The sequence below is a fragment of the Rhinolophus sinicus genome, chromosome 4 (genome assembly GCF_057876585.1).
Source record: "Rhinolophus sinicus isolate RSI-liver-muscle chromosome 4, RSI-T2T, whole genome shotgun sequence".
In the NCBI taxonomy this organism is placed as follows: domain Eukaryota; kingdom Metazoa; phylum Chordata; class Mammalia; order Chiroptera; family Rhinolophidae; genus Rhinolophus; species Rhinolophus sinicus.
Window position 1 is genome coordinate 78,458,993 of NC_142504.1, and position 15,530 is coordinate 78,474,522.

The 15,530-nt window shown below is 39.2% G+C and overlaps 1 protein-coding gene across 1 annotated transcript in view; it reads left to right on the forward strand.

Moving 5' to 3' along the window:
* The window catches only part of TTC39C (tetratricopeptide repeat domain 39C), a 98,589-nt gene that overhangs the window by 67,362 nt on the left and 15,697 nt on the right, over nt 1–15,530 (forward strand). The window lies entirely within an intron of this gene.

Consider the following 15,530-nt stretch of genomic DNA (forward strand, 5'->3'; position numbering starts at 1 on the left):
CCCATATTCTCACCAACAGCTGGTAGTGAATCAGTGTGAGGTTTTAACAACCTCTGTCCTCCAGTTAACCAGGCTAGCACAGTCAGAACTAGAAGTCAGCCCCCAGCAAACTCCATGAGTGCTTTTGAAGATTTTGGCCTAGGAATGCTTTCATGAGCACGGTGGTGTTTTGTTCACTAATTTTGGGGGGTTGGCAGTGGAGTGTATATTAGTTCCCCAGTAATTTATTTCCTTCATGAAGTGCTCCTTAAATCTGAGGACTCTTCACCTTCATATATGGAAGTTGTATTTTTGAAATTATACTAATAATTTATTATTGAAACAGAACAGAAAACTCAGTAGGATCGAAATTATTGTAAACCCACGTCCGAGTTCCTCCTCTTCCCCTTTTCTTGAAACAAATTTTCTGTGAAACTCGTGAGCCTTCGGTTATTTTTCTCCCTTTTTTCTCTTGCTATCTTAAAAATACAGTTCTGATCAATCTTTTGTGCAGTCTGGTCTACATGTTTGTGTTCTTTTCTTTCAAGCTCAGGTTATGGTCCTACACGTAGGGAAGGCTATTCAGGCTATTAAAGTTTCTCTAGTCTCCTGGGTTTGTGCAGGAGGAAATAGCACTGTAAAAGGAAATTTTAAATTGACTAAGCCTTTCCACTTCAGTGACCATTTCTGAAATGAAAGTTGGGTACAGGGTAAGTGCTTTCTTAGATGTAAATTTCTTAAAGGGTAAGCCTCATACATTTTGAGTAACTGAACATGATATTAGGTTTAGTTGTTCATCAGAGATTTGCTGACCGGGAATGAGAGCCTGAAGTTTAGAAGTGTGTGCAACCCAGCAGTAAGGTACCATAGCCTCAGGCACTTATTAGGACTCTGTACTCCACTGCTCAGTGAATGCTCTAAACTGGGTTTTGAAGCTGTTAAATAGAAATGTAAAAGTCAAGATTTGTTATGCTAGTCATTTTAGTTTATTTTTCATTTTACAACAAAAATGCTTAATTTTTAGCTAAAGTGATAACTTTTTCCCCCCATAAAAATACTTAATTTGGTGTGGTTTTAGTTTATGCCACAATTCATTCTTATTAGGGACTGAGTGAGTGCAATAAGTAAGGGGTCATTCATTGTTGCTGAGTTGGGTCTAGAAATGAGGAAGCCATAAGTGCCATCAAAGTATTCTTATAAATACGGTTTGGGCGGCACACAGTCAACATTATAGCTCTTAGCAGGCATTTAGTCTCTTTTAGGGGAGATATTTGTGATCTGAATAAAGTAGTAGATGCTAGAACTCCACTGTGAGCAGCTTGCTTACCCAACTGATACTTTGTTTAAAGAAAAAAAGACTAAAAGATCGGTTACTGATGGTTTAGTGAGCTGTAGCCTGAGGGCCCAGTGAAGAGTGTTTCTGTGTGGCCCTTCTCATAGGTGCAGAGGATAAAAAGATTTTATGGCGAACTTGAAACATTATTGATATTATCCTCAGGGTGCCCAGACACCAGTATTTCATTAATCTTCCCAAGTAACCCTGTAGGAAGCTATCAGATGGTGACATCCTTCGTTTGCAGATGAGGAACTCTGCCCGGAGAGGCTGTATATGGCTCTTGTCAAAGGCTTTGTAAGGCCTGTAAAGTTCCAACTCAGTTTATGAAAACCCAGGGCTCAGTCGACGAATTTGCAACGAATCTTTTTCTTCTCAGTGAGCGTTTGAGATAGGGCCCCTTGAGATCTTTTTATCAACAAACACAGAACATGGTCGGGGCTCTGATTTAGGCAGTTGCATCATGTGACACTGATTTAGTTTCTTCAGTGACTCTGAATCTGCAAAATTATTTAATAGCTGCTTTTATGTAAGCTTACTATCATACAGGGTGACGAGCTCAATATGTGCTGGTTAGTTTTCATTTTCCTATACTCGTTATTTTCACATTATGTGCATTTTCTAATACCATTAACAACTTTTTACATGTTTTCGGATAATTTGGAGTCCTCATGGGAAGTTTGTCTTTAACATACCCACCCCTATCCTGCCACTTGCATCGCCCTTGTTGTATAGTGGCTTCATTATTTTCTGCTGTTACAGCCTAACTTGACACAGTAGTAACTTCTACACCTTTGGTGATGCGTGGAGTCCACTTGTACCTCAGGATGGAGAGCACCTCTGCTCTTTGTGACTGATTCTTAGCCAGGCTGCAGAAAGAATTCTCTTCCGTTACTGCCTTTGCTTCTCCCCACTGCATTCTGTTAAGACTATGGTAGTGCTAAGTCCATTCATAAACGAGTGATTGAGTGTGTTTCTTGATTGTTTAAAAAGTGTTAGGGACAAGCCTACATTTTAATAAACTTTTTATTTCTCTTATCCTCTTTTTTCTCTAAACAATGCAGCTTTGCATGACTTTCCTCCCCTTCAGTTTTAACAATCTACGTAGTATGTAATATACAGATACATGTATTTGGTTTTATGTATATACATAGTTTTGTATATATACTTTATATGGTACAACTAGTGATAAAACTAATTTTTAATATTAGTCTATCTGTATCTGTATTTATAATAAGTGCTCAAATATTTGAATGAATGAAAGTTGATAAACATATTCTAATGAAGTTGCTATTATGCAAGCACTTTGAGAGCTCCTATTTTGAAACTATCTTCTGAGCTTGGACCCATACTTTTTGAATATCCTGCATGTTGGCATTTTAAAACTCAGAAGTCTGGGGCTAGCATGAGACTGACCATCAATGTATGTTTGTTGAGTGAGAGTGTATGAGTCTATTGGAAGGAAATCCATTGATCAGTGTGAGTGACATTATTTCTTTGTTAAGGAAGGAAATTGGTTATCAAGAACTGTCTACTATTCTCGTGTGACACACAAACCATTTTCTAAAGCCAATTCTGAGGAGGGTGCCAAAATGTCTTGACAGTGAGAATAAAGAGGATGGCCTCCTAAGGAGCGTACCAAATCAGATGTTTAGATTCTGATGTGCTGGCTAAAGAAGTATGACTCTACAGAAATGAATTAAATACATTTAAATGAAATCAAAAGCAATTGGATTTAAATGACGTCTGTGCCCCATGCTGGAAGTGCCAAGATGAGAAGACATGAGCCCCTGTACTCCACAGATGCAGCCTGGTAGTCACTTTGCTATAACTGCCTCTCAAATAATTACAACTACAGTACTACTTCACAAGGACAAAATGGAAGTTTGCACGAGGCCTAGAGGCCACACTGAGCAGTTATAATGAACTTCACCTTTTTATGTGTATGTGTGCCCTTATCATACCATCTCTCATTTGAAGCTGCCTTCTTTGTCCTTTCTGAGAAATACAGCTTTCTCACTCCACAGTCTGCTCCTCTGCTTTGAGTTTCCTTCCCTCCATCCCTGTCCTGCTGAGACAGGTATATGGTAGGATGTGGTTTCTATTCTTCATGAGCAGCATCTGCTGAGCAGCATCTGCGGGAACCACTTCGACATATTCACGTCCCGTTTCCTTCCAGGAGGGTGGGGGGTTTTATCCCTATTTTCTATTACCTATGAGGTTCTGTGTGAAAGGCATTTATTTATACTTCTTCTATCCCAGCATGTGTGTGTCCTGTCTCTGGAGCTCATTCCATCTTTATTTCAGGTGTCTTCAGTGGTCTGAGGTACCTTTTAAAAACTGGCTGTAGTGCTTTCTTTCTATAGACTTTCTTTAAGATAAAATTACATTTTTCATTGGTGCTCCCAGAATAAGTGGGAAGGCTGTGTGGCTTTTTTAGCCCATGAGTTCACGATTGTGGCAGGAACAGAAAAGTGGAGGTTGATCCCTCTGGTGATTAATTTATCAGACAGAAAAAGAGACAGAAGACCCTGTGGGGCTAGGGGGTCATGGAGAGTAGGGTCCAGGGCAGAAGCGCCAAATACAGAGGAGGGCCTGGGCCCGTGCGCCTGTCTCTGGGGCATGTTAACATTTGGTAGCAGTGCTTCTTTGCATCTGTTGACAAGCAAGTCTGCCCTCTGTGTTTGAGCAACATGCCTGGCCAGCACGATGTAATGTTGTTATTTATAGGATCAGGAAAAAGACAATGCAGGAAGAGAAATAATTCCCAGAAGTTCTACTAAGTGTAGTCTTGTCTTCCTCCGTCCTACGTGGTTCTCCTTATTACTTCAGGCACACAAAAATTGGGTTGCCATTTATTCTTAGAAGTACACAGAATGAGAGATTGAGGAGAGATGAAGGAAGTATTTGCCTTCACTTCCCAATGAGATAAATGCATATTGTGTGGTTTAATGACTTGGTTCACTGAAATAAGAAGATAATAGTAAAATTGCTAGTAAGTTAAATACATGTGCTATTGCTAGAGTTTAACTCTGTCTTTACAGGCTGTTGGGTTGAAAAGCAAGTAGAAGGTTAATATGGATTTATACCCTGGAGCTGCTAACTGTGCATAAGAGGATGAGCTTTCCTTTCCTATATTAGCCCTGGTCCGAAGGGTAGGGGTTAAATGCATAATCTGCTGTTAGGTGGCCGTGATAGCTGTTCTGCTAACCTGATTCTGCTACACAGCAGCATGAATGCTGAATCACATGTAAGTAAGTGGGTTGTCACAACATGTCCTTCTGCGTGTCCCACAACATGTGACAAGGAGGGCCTTTCATTTTAAAACACATAGTTTATTTTAAGACATTAAGCAACTTCATAAAAATAGTCCGGTTATAATTAAATTCGGTTTCACTTCAAATTGTTTTGTGATCTTTAATGTGCTTTATGAGACTTTGTTCAGTTTTGTTTATAAATCTAATGTTTACATGTTTTAACATTTTATAAATAACTGGTATGCAGACTATTTAGATTTCCATTGTGTTAATAATTCGATATTTCCCTGTTGGAAAATTGTTGGGCTATTTGACCGTTTCCTTGTTATTTCCCAGTATTTCACGGTGATAGCAACTACTGCAATAAATATCTTAGCATATTTTTTCTTATTTTTTCCCTTGAATTATTTCCTTGGGTGATAGCTTTAGTGATGTCATTATTAGAATCAAAAGAGTATGGCAAGCTCTGTAACTCTTGCTAAATGATGAGCGATTATACTCAAACAAATAGTAGGCCAGAGTCGAGTCATTCATTATTTTGTGCATGGTATAGTGTTCTTTTAATTTATTTTTTATTTCCATATGATGGAAATTAAAGTATTGTAAAGACGGTTTTTAAAATATTACTGATGCGACCTCTTGTGTTCATGTATCAGAGACTCATTAAGATTGCAATATTTCTTACTTAAGCTACAGATTCAGTTCAGTTCCTATCAAAACCACAGCTTGCTTTTTTGCAGAAATTGACAAACTGGTAAACTGCAGACACCCAAAATAGACAAAATATTCCTGAAAAGGAAGAACAAAGTTGGAAGATTCATGTTTCCTAAGCTCAGAACTTACTACACAGTAATCAAGACAGGTGGTACTGGCATAAGAATAGACATCTAGATCAGTAAGAGTCCAGAAATAAACCTTTACATTTATGGGTCAATTGACTTTTGACAAGGGCACCAAGACAAGACGATGGGCCAAGAATAGTCTTTTCAACAAATGTAAAGGTGTTAGGGCAACTGAATACTCACATGAAAAGAATGAAATTGGGCCTTTCAGCCGGAACCACCATGTTCCAGTAATTCACCAAAATGACTAACACAAAGGGGAAGAAGAGAGGCCCCTGCTATATGTTCTCTAGGCCTTCTGGAAAATATAAGAGTTTTTGGCCACAAACATATGAATCTAAAAGAAAAGTGATATTGTAGATGTCAAGGGAATGGGCACTTTTCAAAACGGAATGCCCCGCAGATGTTCCCATGGCAAAACTAGAAGAGTCTGCAGTGTTGCCCAGCATACGATTGGCATTGTGGTAAACAAACAAGGGAAAGATTCTTGCCAAGGGAATGAATGTACATATTGAGCATATGAAGCACTCTGAGTCAAGTTTCACTTCCTGAAGCTCATGAAGGAAAATAATCAAAAAGAGAAGGAAGCCAAAGAGAAAGGTACCTGGGTTCGACTGAAGCGCCAGCCTGCTCCACCCAGAGAGGCACACGCTGTGAGAACCAACAGGAAGGATCCTGAGCTGCTGGGACCCATTCCCTATGAATTCATGGTATGATAAGTGTAAAAAAAATAAAAGACCTCTGTACTGCTAAAAAATAATAATAAAGAATGAAGTTGGACCCACTGCCTCACACCATAAACAAGAATTAATGCTACATGGATCATAGACCTAAATGTAAAAGCTAAAACTATCAACTCTTGGGTGACGCAGTCATTTCTTAGATGTGACATGAAAGCACAACAGAAGAAAAAATAGGTAAATTTAACTATATCGAAATTTAAAACCTTTGTGCTGCAAAGAATACCATCAAGAAAGTGAAAAGACAACGCACAGAATAGGAGAAAATATTTGCAAGTTATAGATCTGATAAGGATTTATATTCAGAATATGTAAAGAACTCTAACGCTCGATTATTGAAAGACAAATAACCCAATTTAAAAAATAGGCAAAGTATTTGATGAGACGTTTCTTCAAAGATATGTAAGTAACCAATAAGCACATAAAAAGATGCCTGACATCATAAGTCATTATGAAGAAATGCAAATCAAAACCAGGCAAGATGCTATTTCACATCCACCAGGCTAACTATAATGAAGACAGCCAATAACAGGTGTAGGCAAGCATGTAGAGAAATTGGGACCCTTATTCATTGCTGGTGGAAATGTAAAATACTGCAGCCACTTTGGGAAACAGTTTGGCAGTTCCTCAAAACATTAAACATAGATCTACCATATAACCCAGCAATTCCACAGTTATGTGTGTTTAGCTTTTATTTGCTAATAAGTTACATATTATATATGACATATATACATATATATATACGTTAACTTCATACTTAACGGAGATCCCATAGATAAGGGACCTAAGAAATGACCAGAGCAGGCTGTTTATCCCTTTAGACAAAGAAATAATACATTTGTGAATAAATGAGGAGACAAAGAAACTTAGGCAGGGGACTAAATAGTGAAGAAACTAAGAGGAGTTTCTTTATACAGCGTTCTCAGCTCTGAGTTCCCCGTCTCTGGTGATAAGGATGTCTCTCTGTCTCCTTGTGCAGAGGGGGTACCTTTCACGCGAGAAATTTATTTCCTGCTTTCAGGGAGACAGAGAGGGGTCACGGTGTCCTTCTTGTACCAACTGTTTTTCAAGTAACTTTAGTTCAAAATAATCAGTATGCCAAAGTGGCACATTTTGGAGTGGCCTGCCTTGAAACCCCATCAGCTATCTAAACGCTTAGTGTTATTAGATACTCATTGCCAGCGTTTTTTTGGTGGTGTGCTTAATCATAGTCGTGTCATTCAGTAAATTGTGTGGTGAGGCTTGCTCAGTCTGGAGCCTTGTTGAGGCTGTGTGTGACCCTCGTCTCTGCCTGGAAGGAGCCTAAGGGCTCAGCTATAGAGGCCAACTGCCTGGGCTGAGTCCTGGCTCCTCACTCTCGCCAAGGGCCCTTTGATGAGACCCTTGATCGCTTTAAGCCTTCCCTCCTCAGTGAATGGGGACCCTAGAGGTACGTGAGGCACAATTTGCTGTTAGGATTCAGTGAGGTGGTAATCTGGGAGGCCTGTGCTGCCGATGGAGCTCTGAGTGAGTGCCAGTTGTTGGCTGTAATGATGGTGGCACCGCTGTGGCTGCTGTTAGGGCCGTGGTACTAATGGTGACAACTGCAGAGCTCATGCACTGGGAGATAAGGACCAAATGGCAGGTAGGCGTGTAAGCAGAAGCAGACATGGCCAGGCTTTGAGAAACAGGAGGGTAAATTATGGTATGACTCACCCATAGTGCAACCCTCACAGCTGGGAAAGACGGCCCAGCAGTGGGGGTATTTGGGCTGGCTCTCGGGGATTAGTAGGAATTTGCAGTAGAGGTAACAGCATGGAAGATGAGCTTGCAGTCAAGCCCAGTACCCAGAAAAGGCAAGACTCTGGGAGATCCAGTCTCAGTGGGAATAGAGCATTTGGTGGACAGAGGCAGGTGGAAGAGGGATGACCCGGGAATGAACAGAGCATTGAATTTTGTTTCTCAATGCAAATCTCCTTTCTCAGAGAGGAGTTTCTTGTTCAAAGTGAATGGACTGTATAGGATACACAGTGTATGGGATGCATGTGTATTGTTTCTTTGCCCTTCAGGGTTGTGTTTATTGTTCTGGTTTGTTTTCACTTCTACCTCATATTTGGGGGGTAGATTGTCCCTTCATATCAGATTGGAAACATGACCATTTGTTTTTCTCCTATTTTAAACACGGGTTTACCTATTCATGCAGTCAGCATTCCAATTCTTCTGTGTTTCTCACTCTTCTGATGCTAATAAATGTATAGTAAACTCCCACTGAGGGGTGACACAAAGCCTAGTTTTAAGAAACCTACCCCTTGTCTAGGGGTAGGTACTACTCTTCTAGAGCTCTTCTATGAAATTTTATATTTTCTCATAGTATATTGACCTTTTCTGGTTTCCTTTATGATTTTGGACTCTTAATGTGTGGCACACTGGTTTCTTACATCTGTGTGTTTCTTTCTTCAGTGTACCAGTCCTCATTTCTCTGTGGTTTCTTGTAGAGGACTTGTTTGCTCTGGGAATTTGTTGTCGTATTGCTTCAGAGCTTCAGGTTTTGATGTGTAGCGTTGGAGAAAGAGTACTGGATTCAAAATCTGGGGATCTGGTTTCAGCCCTATCATTAACAGTAAGAACACTCTCTGCTTCCATTTGGTTGCTCACACATTGGAGAGAGCTGTGAGACCTCAGTCAAGCCAGCCAACCTTCCATGGCACTGTTGTTTTTACCTGGAAAATTAGGGGTTTGGAATAAATCGGTGTTTTCTGAAACATCATCCACCCTGAGCAGTTGCTTTGATGACCAGTTTGTACGTGTTCCACAAGGAGAGGTTCTCTGTCAGGTCAATCAGGGTATCCTGGGGTTTCTCAGAGACTTTATTTTGCAACATGAGGGAGGTAAAATATGCAGATATGTGTGCCGTGTTTACCCAATTTATTTGATCAGAAAAATTCTTTTTCATACAGTAGCCTGTAAAAATAGAAGGGTTCAATAGAACACACTTTCAGAAACACTAGGCAACATAATTTTTAAGACTTCCAGCGTTCCAATTTTATGGTTCTGTGAATGTACTAAAAGCCACTTAATTGTATACTAAAAGTATGAACTTCCTGCTACAGGAATACTCTGTTTTATTGCGCTTCACAGATACTACATTTTTTACAAATTAAAGGTTTGTGGCAGCCTGTGTTGAGCAAGTCTTTTGGTGTCATTTTTCCAACAGCGTTTGCTCACTTCGTGTGTCTATGTCACCTTTTGGTAATTCTCAAAGTATTTCAAATGTTTTTCATTTTGACATTTGTTATGGTGATCTGTGACCAATGACCTTTGATGTTATTGTAACATCTCAGATGATGGTTAGCATTTTTTAGCAATATTTTTAATTAAGGTATCTACGTTGGTTTTTTTAAACATACTGCTATTGCACACTTAACAGACTGCAATATGCACTGGGAAACCAAAAAACTTCGCGTGACTCACTTTATTGTGCTGGTCTAGAACCAAACCCACAGTATCTCCAATGTATGCCTGTGTGTGGAATGTATCTCAGCAAAGCTGTTGTACATTTTTATGGTTCTTTAATCTTGAGAACTACCGTGTTTCCCTGAAAATAAAACCTAGCTGGACCATCATCTCTAATGCATCTTTTGGAGCAAAAATTAATATAAGATCCAGTCTTATTTTAATATAAGACCAGGAATATAATATAATATGTAATACCGGGTCTTACATTACTTTTTGCTCCAAAAAACACATTAGAGCTGATGGTCTGGCTAGGTCTTATTTTCGGGGAAACTTGGTACCTGTATTATTTCTGCTTTCTTCAACTTGTCTTTAATTCCTCTTTGAAAAAAACCCAAGTAGCAGCTTGCCCTTTGATATCCTTTATAAAGAACAGAACGCCATTCAGTTCTAGGACAGCTTTTCAAAATCGCTTTCCTGAGTATGGCTTCTATTTGTTTCTCTCATACAAGTCTCTATGCATATTAGATCATCTCCATCTATTTTCTAGGTTTGTCTGTTTATCTTGAATTACTGTCTTCTTTTGAGTAGTGTGACTGTTGCATATTAGTGTATTCTATATTTCTGTCGTCTTTGTTTTTCCGAGTTAGTTTTTTGCATTATCTTCTTCAATGTTTTTTTAATTCTTTGATAGCATCTTTAACACATTTATTTTAAATTTACTGCATTTTTCTGTAATTTTAAAAGGCAGCATGTTACAGCTGAAAAAGCATGAGCTCAGCTCAAAATGGGCTCACTTACTGGCTGCTTGAGCTTTCTTAGCCTGTGTCTTGTCAAACAAATAAATAAATAAGGCAGTAACTTCCCTGTCTGCCTTAAATAATGTAATATGGATACGGTAAAGTGCTAAGCATATGGTACTTGGTCAAGGTTTTTCCTATTTAGACAGAATGTGTCTAGGTTGTAAATCCACACTGTAAAGCACTTTCCATCACAGATTTTGTCAAAATAGTGTGCATAACTGTTGAGAGACCAAGGAAATCTTATAACTGGTGCATTATTCAGTTCCTCTACCATTAGTGGTACATTTGGTTACATAACTCACTTTTCAAGGGGATTGCTGTCCATTCTTTTGGAGGTGCTGAAAACATAACCACTATATGCCATTATTTGTACATAATCAGAGATGTGTTGCCTATGATGTAAAAGGCCTTCTGGGGGATGCAGAGAGAAATAGAAAAAGGCCCTGCCCCAAAAAGAATCTTAAAATCTAATTACGAACATAGCAATGTGAACGCATGAAAAGGCAGTAAAAGGAAAGTGACAAATGAATGGGTGACCCTTGTGGGTGGGGATGACTGGGGAAGTGGGGATGGAGGAGGTGGGACCTGAGGGAGGGGAGACTGTCTGTAGAATGAGGAGGCAGTGGAACATGGAGGTGAGGAGTGTTGGCCCTGGAGTCTGAACAAACAGGTTCAGTTTCAGCGGCTCTACCTCTAACAAAGCACACAGATTGTCTCATTGAGCTACCAAAACTGTTGGCCATCTTGCCCGCGACATGAGAGCACCACACGTTAGCTTTGATGGCGATGATGAACAGACCAGAACAGGCTTGTTAAGGCAGCCTTCTTTAAAGGCTCAACATCAGAACATACATTTTCAGCTACCTTGTTATGTCTAAATAATGCATATTCATTTGGGAACATGGTAAAATACAAAGTACAAAGAGCAGATAAAAATCTTACATTCTAGTAATAACTAGTATTTACCTTTTGCTAGATAGTATTGACTATAATTACCAGCTATAGATCTATATCTTCTCAACAGTTATTCACAATAGCTCTGTAGGAGTTCTTATGTCAGAAATTTGTGCAGACCATGAAAGGACAAATGGAGGTTCACAGATCATCCCTGTGGTATAGAAATCTATGTATATTTTACTAATCGATAATCTATGTGCAATCAGCAGTAACACATCGTATTTATTGTGATCCTGTTCTTAGGGACTCACTGCAATCCTCTGTCATATTTCCTAGAAATGTGTTTCAAGGTCACCACCATCTTTTATTTGCTAAGGCTCTTTCATGTCTTATGTTATTTACCTTGGGCGGTCCCTTTCTTATACATAGGATTTTATTAATTAGGAATTTCAGAGGACTCTTCTTAATATCCTTATATCCTCTTTTTGTATCCGTTTTATATCTGCTTGCTCCACATTATCTCTTTAAATATAGCCCTCATCAACCATGTTTCTACGGGAACTAATTTCCTGCAGTTGGATTTCTGTTCAGTGTTGCTCATTCCCTCTTCCCTTTCCTTGCCTTCAGCGATTTTGTATGCTCCTGCTTTTCCTCCAGGCTCATTGGCCACTCCTCCATCCCTTTTGTTACTTCCTGCTCATCTGCCAAATTTAAACAAAACACATTATTTCGTAAGGTCCACAATTGTGTTGGTTATGAAGGATGGCACTGAAATATGGTCCTATTGTCTAAACTGTAATATTCTTTGCTACATTGTGTTCCCAGTAAAAGAAAAAAAATTAAATTATGGTAATTGAAACATTTTTAAAGAATTATTTCATTGAAAGAGATGGCTCTATAGTAAACTAGTTATTTACATAGAGCATAGAAAATATGGAAATATTTTCTACAAGTCAGCAAGTTCTGGCATTATCCTAATACCAAACTTCACAGGGGAGAGCACTAAACAAAAAACTAAGTCAACATGATTCTGAATATGTACATTCTAAATAAATATTAGCAAATCACATCTAATAATGTACTTTTTAAATGCCATATTACGACCTAGTAGGGATTACTCCAAAAAGGCAAGCATGGTTCAACCTCAGGAAATGTTTTTCTATTATTCTCTTTATTATGGAAGTAATTGATAAAACCATACAATCCTATCAAAGATGCCCAAATTGTATTTAATAAAATGTACTTTAAAAATAAAAGCTATTAGAAAATTAGAACTAGAAAGGAAATCTCTCTATTTGGTGAAAATAGCATCTACTAAAAATGTACAACAAATTGTTTACCAGTACTACTTTAGACTGTCCTCATGAAAGGAGGGAAAGAAACAAGAATGCATGCCCTGCTTGCGAATACTCAGTATTTTACCTGGTGGTTCTAGCTAATTATATGTCTATTGTACGTGGTAAAAAAAAAAAAAAAAAAAAAAAAAAAAAAAAAAAAGATTATAAAATAACTCATTATTTGCAAATAATTTGAATATCTCTCTGAAAACATCTGCCCACAAAGAATTATGAGAATTGATAAGAGTATAATAATGTGACGTGCAAAATCAATTAGCAAAAATCCTGAGTTTTCCTACACACCAGCAACATCCACTTAGAGAATAAAATGGAGGAACAAATCCCTTTTACAGTTGCCACAAATATTATAACTTAGGAGTACACCTGTCAAGAAGGAAGCCTTGAATAATTGAAAAAAATACGCTATATCTCTATAATAATAATGCAATACCTATAAAAGGTGCTGGTTTTAATTTGGCCATAAATATACTCCACTTAATTTGGCAAAAATTTGTGTATTTGTTCATTAGGGTCTCCTCTGAAATCAGATATAACTAGCCAACATTTCTTTTCTCATTTTACCACCAAGGAAACTAAAGCTTCATTTTTGTAACACAGCATGCCAATGTGTAATTCACGAGACAAAAATCTATATGGTACTGCTGTGTAATTCTTGGCTTCATGGCTTTTTCATACCAGCCTATTTTCTATATTCTCTTCAGGCCAGGGTGTGTATATTTATTTTAAAAACTAAACTGAGAAACAAGTATCAAATTGAGGATAATTCTCCTTTCTCTGCAGTGTCATGGGTAGTTTAATTGGTAATTATAAAAACTCACACAGATCATTTTTATTTTAAATTATTTTGGTGAAAAATAGGGGAAATATACTTCCACTGTTTTAATGGCTGTTCATTGTAATTCCTCAGTGAGTGATCAGAATAGAACTAGAATTAATTTTGGAGTTTTGCTTACTCTTGAGATAATGTCATTAAGCTCCGTAAGTGGTCTCAGTACTTTCCAGCTTTCTTAGAGTGCTCATAACAGAAAGACCATGGTGCTTTCTTCCCAGTTTAATTTTTAAAGAAATACACTATATTTTCTAAGGCTTGTAACAAATTACCACAAATTTGATGGTTTAAAATGATACAAATTTAACTTTCTCATAATTCTGGAGGCCAGAAGTCCTATCATTTGGCCTGGGATGAAATCAAGGCGCTGGCAGGTGAGTGCTCCCTCTGGAGACTCTGGGGAGAATCTTTTCCTTGCCTCTTGCAACCACTAGTGGCTGGCTGCCTGCAGGCTGGGGCTTGTGGCCACATCACTCCAACCTGTGCCTCTGTGGTCACATTGCCTCCTCTTTTATGTGTACCGACTCTTTCTCTCTGCCTCCCTTTTATACGGACACTTGTGATTGCATTCAGTACACACCTGGATAATGCAAGCTATTGTCCCTCATTGCAAGATTCTGAATCACACTTGCACACACTCTTCCTGAAAAAAGCCTATTCTGGAGGAAATGGGAGCAGAGTTTGAATACTAGTCAGTTGTTAGCTTGTTGACCTTGAACAACCTGCTTGACCTCTTTGAACTTCAGTTTCTTCATCTGAAAATGGAACTAACATATCACTGTCTCAGAGAGATTTTGAAAGAGTTAAGAGAATGGATGCTGATACAAATATTGTTTTGTTCCTTTTTGCTTTACTTGCATTCAGAGCTTGGTTTTGACTAGTCTGTGTATCTCCAGAGCCTGGTACCATCCCAGGCACGTAGACGTTACCCAATAAATAAATGTTCAGCAAGTAGTTGTCTGTCCTCTGAAGGGTATTGTGACATTGCACTGTCATGCACTAAACCCAGTTGGGGACAGCTTGGTAGTGATGGCTTATCCAGAAATACCCTGTGTGTGATATTTGAATGTCATTAACTTAGTGAACTGGGGAGATACGTGAAGAACAGAATCCCTAAGACTGGTTTCTGTGTAAATATGTTAAATCGACTGCATGTGTGACGCAGGAAAAGAACTGTTGATCCATAAACGGAAAAGTTAGCTGTTTGTAATGAGGGTCCAGGTCTCTCTCTCCACACACATATGTTCTTCATAAACAATGGATTGATGTTTCACCTCATTCATATTTTGGCCTTGAGCTTACAGTCACTGTGAGTGTCGAACTTCAGAGTTGCGGGTCTCTTCTACATTTCCGTGAGGTTTCTCCAACTAGCTGCTTGAGAGACTAAGCTACTTGAGAACGGTAATTAGTGATACATTGACATGTGTCTTCCGTGGCTACCTGGTCAGCATTCGTGGATAGTGAGAAGGGCTTGAACGCTATGGGCTGATCTTCCTGACAACAGAATAATGGAGCATGAGCAGTTACTGAGCCAGCCATGTCCTTGGTTAATGAGTCATTTGACTTCTAATGTCCCTGAGTCACAGACTGTCCTCAAGATCTCCTGGCTGACTCATCACTGAGGTGTATTGTGTCCTAGGGGCCTGCTGCAGTGACCATGCATCAATCACTAACAGAGCCAAGGAACATGGTAGGGGCTGGTTCTAAGGGCAACCCCTCTCCCAAGACACTTCATGCCCCGCCCCGCCCCCACCCCAGCTGCCAGGAAGAGGAGAGAGCATGAGGGACCTTGGGAAGGGAGTGGTGAAGATCAAGAGAGGAGAGTATGGGGAGGAGGGCTGAGTGCAGGGCAGGGAGAGCAGTGCTGACAGCAGTGGAACAACAAGAAATGCTCCTAGGCGTGCATCACTGAGAGCAGACTGGCAGATCTTTGGCGTTTAGGATTTGCGTTCATTACCGATGCTCGATACTTAACACCTGCCATTGCTGTGTTTAGGATTCAATCTAACCCTTCTGATCCTGGTGATGCTTGTTAGGTGCTCTGATCAGGTGCTTGTGGC